Source organism: Leucoraja erinacea, unplaced genomic scaffold (genome assembly GCF_028641065.1).
Source record: "Leucoraja erinacea ecotype New England unplaced genomic scaffold, Leri_hhj_1 Leri_174S, whole genome shotgun sequence".
Classification (NCBI taxonomy): Eukaryota; Metazoa; Chordata; class Chondrichthyes; order Rajiformes; family Rajidae; genus Leucoraja; species Leucoraja erinaceus.
Window position 1 is genome coordinate 82,955 of NW_026576056.1, and position 12,322 is coordinate 95,276.

The 12,322-nt window shown below is 46.0% G+C and overlaps 1 long non-coding RNA gene across 2 annotated transcripts in view; it reads right to left on the reverse strand.

The window, feature by feature from the left end:
* The window catches only part of LOC129716150 (uncharacterized), a 125,305-nt gene that overhangs the window by 79,702 nt on the left and 33,281 nt on the right, over positions 1-12,322 (reverse strand). The window contains exon 1 of one of the 2 annotated variants that reach the window (XR_008726597.1): positions 5,385-5,833. The exons of the other annotated variant lie outside the window; for it this stretch is intronic. This is a non-coding gene — a long non-coding RNA (uncharacterized LOC129716150). Of the gene's footprint in view, positions 1-5,384; positions 5,834-12,322 lie in introns of those variants that run through there. 2 annotated transcript variants of the gene reach the window in all.

Here is a 12,322-nt window from a genome sequence, read left to right on the forward strand (position 1 = left end):
CCCCAACATCGGGAACAATCTTCCTGCATCTAGCCTGTCCAACCCCTTAAGAATTTTGTAGGTTTCTAGAAGAGCCACCCCCCTGCCCCTTCAATTTTCTAAATTCTAGCGAGTACAAACCGAGTCTATCCAGTCTTTCTTCATATGAAAGTCCTGCCATCCCAGGAATCAGTCTGGCGAACCGTCTCTGCACTCCCTCTATGGCAAGAATGTCTTTCCTCAGATTAGGAGACCAAAACTGCACACAATACTCCAGGTGTGGTCTCACCAAAACTAGGACATCTTCCCTGCGGCTGTCACCCAACTTAACTCAACACCTTGGTGGTGCCAGTCACCCCCCCCCCCCCCCCCCCCGACACCCCCTCCCCCAGAAAAATTCCACTAATGTATGTACATATATATATTCTGCTATGCATTATTCTATGTTGGCTCATCTGGGTGAGATGCTAACTGCATTTCGTTGTATCTGTACTGTACACTGCACAATGACAAGACAGATTGAATCTGAATCTGAATCTGAATCTGATCGCATAGCGTGCAAAACGCCACTTTTCACTGGACCTCAGTGCACGTGGCAACAATCAACTTAAATCTCAATCGACACGAATGAATTAGAACGGGAACCTTTCATATGAAACCCTCGCATATTCTGCGTTGAAGTACATCGCGAGAAATAGCAAGCGCCTCGTGTCCACCTGCAGGGCATTGTCTTGGCATTTAAACAGTCTGTAGAATTAGTTCATTTAAACTAACGCCGTTTTAGTTCGCACTGAGCATCTTAGTCAAGGTTTGTACGAGTCGCAGTTTGTAAATGTTCGTAGATGCATGTTTAAATTTCAATTTAATAAATATGCGCGCACTTGGAACTCACTTGGAATGATAGATACCTTCGTCCCGGCCGCGAACACAAACTGGAAACCAGACCCATCATATCCCACGATGAAATAACGGTGCACAAAAACCTCTCCCATGCAAGTGAACAACTATCACGACGAATCGACGTTAGATTCAGGGTGATGGCAAATTCATTGCAAATAATGTCGACTGTGTTATTGATATTATTAGTTGAACCGGTTCCCACTGCCAAGTTTTTAATTTTGCCAAATTTTGACGAACATTATTCGACGTAACCCACTGCCGAGCACTTGCCAGAATGGATAATATCTGTATCCGCTGGCCTGAGAAGGCAGCGTTCTTATATCTGCGATACTTACTGACAATATTTGTGCTAATGGACAACATTTATCGATTATGATACATTAATAGTCCATTGGCATTTGAGATGTATTAATAAGACGTACCGTCTCAACTATGTATCATTTGAATAATGTTTATATGCATTAATAAAATAGCCATAATTTAATCTGTATTTTGGAATTATATAGACAATAGACAATAGACAATAGGTGCAGGAGGAGGCCATTCGGCCCTTCGAGCCAGCACCGCCATTCAATGTGATCATGGCTGATCATCCCCAATCTGTACCCCGTTCCTGCCTTCTCCCCCATATCCCCCGACTCCGCTATTTTTAAGAGCCCTATCTAGCTCTCCCTTGAAAGCATCCAGAGAACCTGCTTCCACCGCCCTCTGAGGCAGAGAATTCCACAGACTCACCACTCTCTGTGAGAAAAAGTGTTTCCTCGTCTCCGTTCTAAATGGCTTACTGCTTATTCTTAAACGGTGGCCTGTGATTCTGGACTTCCCCAACATCGGGAACATGTGTCCTGCCTCCAGTGTGTCCAAGCCCTTAACATTCTTATATGTTTCAATGTGAATCCCTCTCATCCTTCTAAACTCCAGAGTGTACAAGCCCAGCTGCTCCATTTTCTCAGCATATGACAGTCCCGCCATCCCTGGAATTAACCTTGTAAACCTACGCTACACTCCTTCAATAGCAGGAATGTCCTTCCTCAAATTAGGGGACCAAAACTGCACACAATACTCCAGGTGTGATCTCACTAGGGCTCTGTACAACGGCAGAAGGACCTCTTTGCTCCTATATTCGATTCATCTTGTGTCTTTTATGATATAACATGAAATGTCACATTACCTAATAACATATTGTTCTGCGGGAACTATTCATAAGTGAAACATTATTTGTGATGTATGTTAGAGTCAAGTGCTATATGACAGATTAGTTAGAGGTGTGAAATAGACACAAAACGCTGGGGCAACTCAATGCATCAGACAGCGTCTCTGCAGAAAATGGAATAGGAGACCCTTCTTCTGACACGCTGAGTGACTCCATGTTTTTGTGTCTATATTCGGTTTAAACCAGCATCTGCTGTTCCTTCCTCCACATTTAGTTAGAGGTGTATTGTTGCAGATGCATTGTTAAATATTTTCGTTTGATTTTTTAAATAACTGATATATTATTAAAACTGGGGAAACTCAGCGGGTGGACCAGCAGCATCTATGGAGCGAAGGAAATATGCAACGTTTCGGGCCGAAACCCTGAAGGGTTTCGGCGCGAAACGTTGCCTATTTCCCGAAGGGTTTCGGCCCGAAACGTCGCCTATTTCCTTCGCTCCATAGATGCTGCTGCACCCGCTGAGTTTCCCCAGCATTTTTGTGTACCTTCGATTTTCCAGCATCTGCAGTTCCTTCTTAAATACTATTAAAACTGCGTAGTTAGAATACTTTTCTCGGCGATTTCTTTCCGGTAACTATTGTTCTCGTGTTATACCTGCAGCATGCGGAACAAAAGGCCAAACCCAGCCACAATGATCACGCACACACCCACGGTTCCAGTCCAAATTACAATTATCTCTGTCACATGGTAGACACACGTCTTACACAAAGAAGACACGTGCGACTCATGGTTCCTTGTGCCGAAATCCGCCACTGTTTTGTCCTTCCTACTGGAGTTTACAGTGAGTTTAGTCCCACGCCCACGGGGGATATCACGATATCCACTCCAACCCCATGGTAACAACCTCCACATTCCACAGTTACTCTATTATCTTACTACATCAACATAGAGTCGTAGATTCGTAGAGTGATACAGCACGGAAACAGGCCCTTCGGCACAACTTGCCCACACCGGCCAACATGAATTTTCACACAGAGAGTGGTGAATCTGTGGAATGCTCTGCCACGGAAGGTGGTTGAGGCCACAGTTCATTGGCTATATTTAAGAGGGAGTTAGGTGTGGCCCTTGTGGCTAAAGGGATCAGGGGGTATGGAGAGAAGGCAGGTACAGGATACCGAGTTGGATGATCAGCCATGATCATATTGAATGGTGGTGCCGGCTCGAAGGGCAGAATGGCCACTCCTGCACCTATTGTCTATGTTTCTATGTCCCAGCTACACTCGTCCCACCTGCCCGCGTTTGGTCCACATCCCTCCAAACCTGTCCTATCTATGTACCTGTCTAACTGTTTCTTAAATGTTGGGATAGTCCCTGCCTCAACTACCTCATCTGGCAGTTTGTTCCATACACCTTTTGTTACCCCTCAGATTCCAATCAACCATTTTCCCCTTGACCTTAAACCTATGGTGATCCCTCGATTCACCTGCCATGTGCCAGAGACTCTGTGCCTCTCTACCCGATCTATCCCTCAGTTCAAACAACGTGATAGCAAGTCATCTAATGTTACTTGGCCTTCATTCCTCTCCTATCCTTCTTTCTGGCCCACCTTGGGTTCCATCCTCCTGCCCCTCGAGCTCTCTGTTCCTAATCCCGCAATGAGAATGTGGCACCCGCTGCTAATGTCCTTTACACCTAAATTAATACTGCTTCCTTCAGCATTTTGCCGAGCATTACCAATTGGTCAGCTTCATTCTACGTTTATGACAAATTCTATTAAAATGTACTTACTGGGTGTCACTGTTAATTTCGTTCCAGGGCCGAATGTTTGGTAGTTAGCACCGGAATTCACACAGTACTACACGCGGTTACAAAAACAGCTTCAGTCCGAATGCCGACTCAAAGCAACAGCATTTTAATTCCTTCTACCTTTTTAACATAGAAACATAGAAATTAGGTGCAGGAGTAGGCCATTCGGCCCTTCGAGCCTGTACCGCCATTCAATATGATCATGGCTGATCATCAACTCAGTATCCCGTACCTGCCTTCTCTCCATACCCTCTGATCCCCATGGCCACAAGGGCCACATCTAACTCCCTCTTAAATATAGCCAATGAACTGGCCTCAACTACCCTCTGTGGCAGAGAGTTCCAGAGATTTTAAATTTAAAATATGTTATGCTGTAGTCTTGTAAATGTATTATCTCATTGCTCTCCTGGTATTTACGTGCATGTCTTCATGAGTTATTTCAGTAGAGGAGTAAAGAGGTTCTTCTGCAGTTGTACAGGGCTCTCTGGTGAGACCACGCCTGGTGTATTGTGTCCAGCTTTGGTCTCCTAATTTTGAGGAAGGACATCCTTGTGATTGAGGTGAGAAAAAAAAAACTTTTCACCCAGAGAGTTGTGAATTTGTGGAATTCCCTGCCACAGGGGGCAGTGTTTCGGTGCTGTTTTTAACGGATCTTCGACTGTTCTGGTTTCCTGAGTTATATAACCATATAACCATATAACAATTACAGCACCTAAACAGGCCATCTCGGCCCTACAAGTCCGTGCCGAACAACTTTTTTTCCCCTTAGTCCCACCTGCCTGCACTCATACCATAACCCTCCATTCCCTTCTCATCCATATGCCTATCCAATTTATTTTTAAATGATACCAATGAACCTGCCTCACCCACTTCCACTGGAAGCTCATTCCACACCGCTACCACTCTCTGAGTAAAGAAGTTCCCCCTCATGTTACCCCTAACCTTCTGTCCCTTAATTCTGAAGTCATGTCCTCTTGTTTGAATCTTCCCTATTCTCAAAGGGAAAAGCTTTTCCACATCAACTCTGTCTATCCCTCTCATCATTTTAAAGACCTCTATCAAGTCCCCCCTTAACCTTCTGCGCTCCAGAGAATAAAGACCTAACTTATTCAACCTATCTCTGTAACTTAGTTGCTGAAACCCAGGCAATATTCTAGTAAATCTCCTCTGTACTCTCTCTATTTTGTTGACATCCTTCCTATAATTGGGCGACCAAAATTGTACACCATACTCCAGATTTGGCCTCACCAATGCCAATTTTAACATCACATCCCAGCTTCTATACTCAGTTTTTGAGGGAAGTTTTAAAAATGTGGGAGGGTATGTACACGTGGAATACAAAGTTCGATTTGCGGGCTGAACCGGCCTGGGTAAATTGCCCCCAGTTTGTAGCGGGTGGGTGGGAAAGCGGGATAACGTAGAACTAGTGTGAATGTGTGGTGGTCAGTAGTCGGCGTGGACTCGGTGGGCCAAATAACCTGTCTCTGTGCTGTGCCTTTCCATAGATTTAATGAACACATTGACAGATTGTGTCGGAATCACTTACCGGGTGTCACGGTTAACTTGGTTCCGGGCCCGAATATTAACCTCCTATCGCCCCCACCAGTATTCACACAGTGTCACCCATCAGTACAAAAACACCACGGACTGAGTCAGCAAGGGCGCACCTGCCTTCTCGCGTCTCAAGCTACTGCGAGAGAAAAGGAACAAGAGCCGGCAACCCCGTCTTATTAATCAATATCAGGTCATCAAACTCTCCTCTGGGTCAGTTGGCCATAACTCCCAATTCATCTGCTCTTTCAAGTATCTATCTGTCTACATGGAGTCAAATAGTGATACAGTGTGGAAACAGGCCTTTCGGCCCATCTTGCCCAAGCCGGTCAACATGTCCCCAGCTACACTAGTCCCACCTGCCTGCGCTTGGTCCATATCCCTCCAAACCTGTTTAAGAAGGAACTGCAGATGCTGGAAAATCGATTTCCCTCCAAACCTGTCCTGTCCTGTCCATGTACCTGTCTAACTGGTTCTTAAACGTTGGGATAGTTAGTCGCAGCCTCAACCACATCCTCTGGCAGCTTGTTCCATACACCCATGACTCTTTGTGTGATAAGGTTACCCCTCAGATTCCTATTAAATCTTTTTCCCTTCACCTTGAACCTGTGTCCTCTGGTCCTCGATTCTCCTACTCTGGGCAAGAGACTCTGTGCATCTACCAGATCTATTCATCTCATTATTTTGTACACCTCTGTAAGATAACCCCTCATCCTCCTGCGCTCCATGGAATAGAGTCCCAGCCTGCTCAACCTCTCCCTGTAGCTCACACCCTCTAGTCCTGGCAACATCCTCGTAAATCTTCTCTGAACCCTTTCAAGCTTGACAATATCTTTCCTGCAACACGGTGCCCAGAACTGAACACAATATTCTAAATGCGGTCTTATGCAACATGATCTCCCAACTTGTATACACGTTAAACATATCTAATGGCCACCAATCTATTGGGCAGAGAATTCTAGGGATTTGCTACATTCTCAGAGAGGAGATGCCATCGTCCCTCACTTATAAGGGATTGTCATCTTATTTTGTAACAAAGTTCACGTGTCCAGTGATTCGCAAGATCCCAACGTCTGTCCTGCATTGAGGATCTTGTTGTTTCATTAACGACAGCCCCCATTCTTCCAAACCCCAATGGATGCACGCACAATCCAAGCGGTTATGGAGAGGATGTTTCCACTAGCAGAAGAAGTTAGGACTGTCTTATGAAGAAAGACTGGATAGACTTGGTTTATACTCTCTAGAATTTAGGAGATTGAGACGGGACCTTATAGAAACTTACACAATTCTTAAGGGGTTGGACAGGCTAGATGCAGGAAGATTGCTCCCGATGTTGGGGAAGTCCAGGACAAGGGGTCACAGCTTAAGGATAACGGGGAAATCCTTTAAAACCGAGATGAGAAGAACATTTTTCACACAGAGAGTGGTGAATCTCTGGAACTCTCTGCCGCAGAGGGTAGTCGAGGCCAGTTCATTGGCTATATTTAAGAGGGAGGTAAATGTGGCCCTTGTGGCTAAGGGGATCAGAGGGTATGGAGAGAAGGCAGGTACGGGATACTGAGTTGGATGATCAGCCATGATCATATTGAATGGCGGTGCAAGCTCGAAGGGCCGAATGGCCGACTCCTGCACCTAATTTCTATGTTTATATGTTTCTATAGACTCTGAATTAATGGACGTCCTTCAGGAAAGAGATGAGGAGGAATTTATTTAGTCAGAGGATGGCGAATCTGTGGAATTCATTGCTACGGAGGGCTGTAGATTCTAGTTCATTCGATATTTTTTTAAGGCAGAGATAGATAGATTCTTGATTAGTGCGGGTATCAGGAGTTATGGGGAGAAGGCAGGAGAATGGGATTGAGATCGAAAGATAATTAGCCATGATTGAATGACGGAGTAGACGATGAGAATATGGCCTAATTCTGCTCCCATCACTTATCAACATGAATCCTACCTGTTTCTGATAGTCATGGAGTCATACTGAAACACGCCCTTCGGCCCTACTCATCCCTGCCTACCAAGTTGCCCATCTACGCCAATCCAATTTGCCTGCGTTTGATTCACGTCCATGTAAACGTTAGGATACCGGAGCGTTATAGATAGCCACACGGAAATGGAGAAATGGAGGGATATGGGTCACATGCAGGCAGGGGAGAGTCCTTTAACTTGGCATCATGTTCGGTACGGACTTTGTGGCCGATGCGCCTGTTCCTTTGCTACTGCTGCATATTCCATGCTCTAATTTGAACAACATATTGTTTCAGACAATAGACAATAGACAACAGGTGCAGGAGTGGGCCGTTCGGCCCTTCAAGCCAGCACCGCCATTCAATGTGATCATGGCGGATCACCCACAATCAGTACCCCGTTCCTGCCTTCTCCCGATATCCCCTGACTCCGTTATCTTTAAGAGCCCTATCTAGCTCTCTCTTGAATGCATCCAGAGCACCTGCCTCCACCACCCTCTGAGGCAGAGAATGCCACAGAATCACCACTCTCTGTGAGAAAAAGTGTTTCCTCGTCTCCGTTCTAAACGGCTTACTCCTTATTCTTAAACTGTGTGGCCCCTGGTTCTGGACTCCCCCAACATCGAGAACGTGTTTCCTGCCTCTAGCGTGTCCAGGCCCTTAACAATCTTATATGTTTCAACGAGGTAGCCTCTCATCCTTCTAAACTCCAGAGTTACAAGCCCAGCTGCTCCATTCTCTCAGTATATGACAGTCCCGCCATCCCGGGAATTAACTTTGTAAACCTACGCTGCACTCCCTCAATAGCAGGTTTTTAATTTACAAAAATATCAAAAGAACCAACTCCTTATATTCGCGAGTAAAATACACACGATGACATACATATTTGAGACACAATGAATTGCAGCTGCTAGTTCATAAGAAGACACAAAGTGCTGGAGTAACTCAACTGGTCAAGCAGCATCTCTGGAGATCAGGGATAGGTGATGTTTTGGGGGTCATAGAAACATAGAAAATAGGCGCAGGAGTAGGCCATTCGGCCCTTCCAGCCTGCACCGCCATTCAATATGATCATCCAACTCAGTATCCTGTACCTGCCTTCTCTCCATACCCCCTGATCCCTTTAGCCACTAGGGCCACATCTAACTCCCTCTTAAATATAGCCAATGAACTGTGGCCTCAACTACCTTCTGTGGCAGAGAATTCCAGAGATTCACCACTCTCTGTGTGAAAAATGTTTTTCTCATCTCGGTCCTAAAAGATTCCCTCCCTTATCCTTAAACTGTGTGACCCCTTGTCCTGGACTATCCCAACATCGGGACTTTTCTTAGTTGAAGGAGGGTCCAGATCCGAACTCCAGTCTCATATCCCATGTTCTCCAGAGACGCTGCCTGACCCGCTGAGTTACTCCAGGTCTTTGTATCCTGTGCTACTTATAGAGTGTTTCACCGGGCAGCAGAAGATCACATATTTCTTACATGCCCGGGCGTTTACTAATGGAAAATGGTAGTTATCCCTGCAGGCAGATTTTAAGTACATCTAACTATTAATAATTTTACAACACCACACGTCCTAAGTATTAAGTCTTGAGGAACTGGTGCTTATAATCAATCGGGCATCCTACTTACTGGGCTGCACAGTCAGTTTCGTCCCACCTCCAAATACAGGAGGAGTAGCTCCAACGTCATTCACACACCGCTTTACTCCGTCACAAAAACCTTTCCAACACATAGTTATTTAGTTACCCTTGTGGAGAATGGGCGAAGAGTCACAGCCAGTACAAAATGACGAGAGGGATAGGTTGGGGAGATGCACAAACTCTCTGGCTCAGAGTAGGGGAATCGAGGACCAGAGGACATAGGTTTAAAGTGAAGGGGGAAATGTTTAATAAGAATGTGAGGCAACTTTTTCCACACAGAGGGTGGTGGGTGTCTGGAACTAGCTGCCAGAGGAGTTGAGGCAGGGGTTACAGTATAGAGACATAGAAACATGGAAAATAGGTGCAGGATTAGACCATTCGGCCCTTCGAGCCTGCACTGCCAATCAATATGATCATGGCTGATCATCCAACTCAGTATCCCGTTGGTGCATTGGGAGGAGGGGGGGGGGGGGGGGGTTGAGATGTAATAGGAACCCGAGAGGTAACTCTTTCACATTGAGGGTGGTGGGAAGTATGGAACGGGGAAGAAGTTGAGGCAGGGACTATACCAAGGTTTAGGAAACATTTAGACAGGTACAGGGTTCGAGGGATATGGGTCAACGCGGGCAGGTGGGACAATTGGGGGGAGGATATATTGGCCGGAGTCGGCAAGTCATACGTCATTAGTCATGTGATAGGAGCAGAATTGGGCCATGAAGTTTGGGCTGATATTCTACCTCTCCCTCCTAACCCCATTCTCATGCATTCTCCCCATAACCCCTGACACCCGCACAAATCTCCGCCTTAAAACCATCCATTGACCTAGCCTCGACAGCCTTCTGTGGCAGAGAATTCCACAGATTCACCACCCTTTGACTAAAGAAATTCCTCACCATCTCCTTCCTAAAGGAACGTCCTTTAATCCTGAAGTTAAGACCTCTGGCCCTAGACTCTCCCACTATTGGAAACATCCTCTTCACATCCACTATGTCCAAGCCTTTCACTATTCGGCAAGCTGGATCGTATGGCCTGTCTCCACGCTGTAAGACTCTATGACCATGAGTATGAATATTGGACTCTAATCTCAACCCCTTCCTGCCAGGAAGCGAGCGGGCAAGACCATCTCTGACCCCTCTCACCCTGGCCACAAACTCTTCGAATCACTTCCCTCTGGAAGGCGACTCCGGACTGTCAAAGCTGCCACAGCCAGACATAAAAACAGTTTGTATCCACGAGTAGTTGCTCTACTCAACAGCCAAACATCTGTAGCCTCCTTTTGATCTGGTATTTTGTTGGTTCACATTGCTTGATCAATGGTGTTTTATCATTAATGTTTTATTATTATTAATGTTTAGTGTTTTCGGAGTCATTCGTAACTGTCACTGTATGTCATGTTGTTACTTGTGGGCGGAGCACCAAGGCAAATTCCTTGTATGTGAATACTTGGCCAATAAACTTACTTACTTACATGTCCTGCTCCTGGTCCATCTCACCATCTTTCCTTTCCTTCCTGCAACACCCACCCCTCCAGACCTGGGGCAGAATTCACCCAATGTCCTCATTGTAACATGATTCACGCCCGCATCACCCTGTACAGCGGGTTAAGACCATTTCCATACATATATTTCTGAATAATGCGAATTGCAGTTTGAGGCCACATGCCTCAAAACCTGGCAATCTGATCCACAAATTTAGCAGGAAGAATTATGTTGATCAATTTCTGATTGAACCACTTACTTGGTGTTACTGTTAACTTCGTTCCTGCGCCGAAGATTATTTTATCATTGCTGTAACTCACACAGCAGTTACCACCGCTACAAAAACACATCGGGGTCTATTTCCCACCTGGGAATGACTGCACGGATCTGGATTATTAGATTTTGTATCTACCTTCGGTGTAAACCAGCACATAGAAACATAGAAACATTGAAACAAAGAAAAAAGGTGCAGGAGTAGGCCATTCGCCCCTTCGAGCCTGCATCGCCATTCAATATGATCATGGCTGATCATCCAACTCAGTATCCCGTACCTGCCTTCTCTTCATACCCCCTGGGCCCTTTAGCCACAAGGGCCACATCTAACTCCCTCTTAAATATAGCCAATAAACTGGCCTCAACTACTTTATGTGGTAGAGAATTCCACAGATTCACCACTGTAAAAAAAGCTCATCTCGGTCCTAAAAGATTTCCCCCTTATCCTTAAACTGTGATCCCGTGTTCTGGACTTCCCCAACATCGGGACCAATCTTCCTGCGTCCAGCCTGTCCTACCCCTTAAGTAGAGACAGAGGGGAAAGAAAGATTGAGCGGAAGAGATGGAATTTGTGCATGAGCGAGAAGAAGCGAGAGAGGGCGGAGGGAATCGAGGTTGAGGGGGAGGAAGGCAGAGAGAGAGGGCAGGGAGCGTGTGCGTAGCAATGGATAGCGGTGGAGGGACGAATGGGAACGTTACGGAAAGGGGAGAGAGAGAGAGAGAGGAAAGAGTGCAGGTTGAGAGGAGGCGATTGAGTTAACTGAAGGCTCATTGATCTGAAATGTTGAGCTCTTCCCAGATGGTGTCTGACTTACTTCACACAACCTAGGATATAGAACAGCACAGCACAGGGAAGCACCTTTAGCCCACACAGTGTGTGCCGAATATTAAACGAATCCTCTCTGCCTACGCGGACCTGACCATATCCCCCGGGTGTCATTGAAACGTGGATCCCTGTTGCAATTAAAGAATCATAGCGTCATAAATTGATACAGGCCCTTCGGCCCAACTTGCCCGCACCGCCCACCAATGTCCCAGCTACAGTAGTCCCACCTGCCAGCGTTTGGACCCCATAATCCCACCAACCCTCTCCTACCCACTATTGGCATTATCCTGAGGTTTTCCTGGGTTTACTGCTCACGTTTCAGATTCCCCGCATTTCCAGTTTATTTGGCCTTTCCAAATTACCAATGCATTTTGGAGAGGAGATTTGAAAGACTGGGAACCAGTTGCACAAATTCGACTCGACAAGTAAAATGCCGAGGAGGTGGCGTTTGAAACACTTACTGGGGGTCACCGTGAGTGTGGTTCCTGCTCCGAATGTTACCTTCCCTGTAGATCCACCAGCATACACACAGTAATGACTGCCGCTACAAAAACAGCAGCGCCCCCATCGCTCAGGAAACAACTTCTGAAAACTTCCCAGTTGTCTCATGTGGGAATGCTCAATAATTTTCCCGCTGGTGTCGAATTTGTAAATCAGTTTCCCAGCCTTTTAATGATGTCGTCCGGACACTGTCCTCTGTTCAATATTACTTCAACATAGTGAGCAAATGTTGCAGTTGGAACAGACGTT